The following is a 608-nucleotide window of genomic DNA, read 5'->3' on the forward strand; positions in this document are numbered from 1 at the left end:
GTGTTGGGGAGAGGGGAAGGAGGGTGTTGGGGAGAGGGGAAGGAGGGTGTTGGGGGAGAGGGGAAGGAGGGTGTTGGGGATAGGGGAAGGAGGGTGTTAGGGTTAGGGAATCTAACACTCCGAAAGCCCTGTAGAAGGTGGAGCCCCATTCACCTGAAGCGCGTTGGCTGTTTTATGTCATTGACCTCAGTGACAATTATTCATCAGCCAGATGGAGTTTCCAAGGATTTTATTGCTTTCTGGTTCCCTTTGTAAACAGAGTGAAGAACTGCGCAGGCACCAGGACTTACAGGATTGTGTTATCTCTAAGCTGATGTGTCAGTCCAGGATGTGGATGGACGCCGAGGTCTGGGGTCTGGGCTCAGCTGGGAGGTCTGTGAGTATATTTCGTTTTGTGAACATGAGAGGTAATCACAAGACGAACCCAAGAGATCTCCGAGCCGGTTGAGCCAGGAGAGTCCAGGAGAAAGGCGCAGCGGATCCGGTGAATGGCGCCGGTTGATGTGCGATATTCCCGGAGAGGTTTTGGATCTTTCGGTGTCGCACTTCTCTCTGATTAATGTCATCGTCTTCCTGCATTCCAATGACAAGTGTGAGCTGGAGGCTCG

This window comes from Nanorana parkeri, unplaced genomic scaffold, assembly GCF_000935625.1.
Source record: "Nanorana parkeri isolate BGI_ZX_2015 unplaced genomic scaffold, ASM93562v1 scaffold2974, whole genome shotgun sequence".
NCBI lineage: Eukaryota > Metazoa > Chordata > Amphibia > Anura > Dicroglossidae > Nanorana > Nanorana parkeri.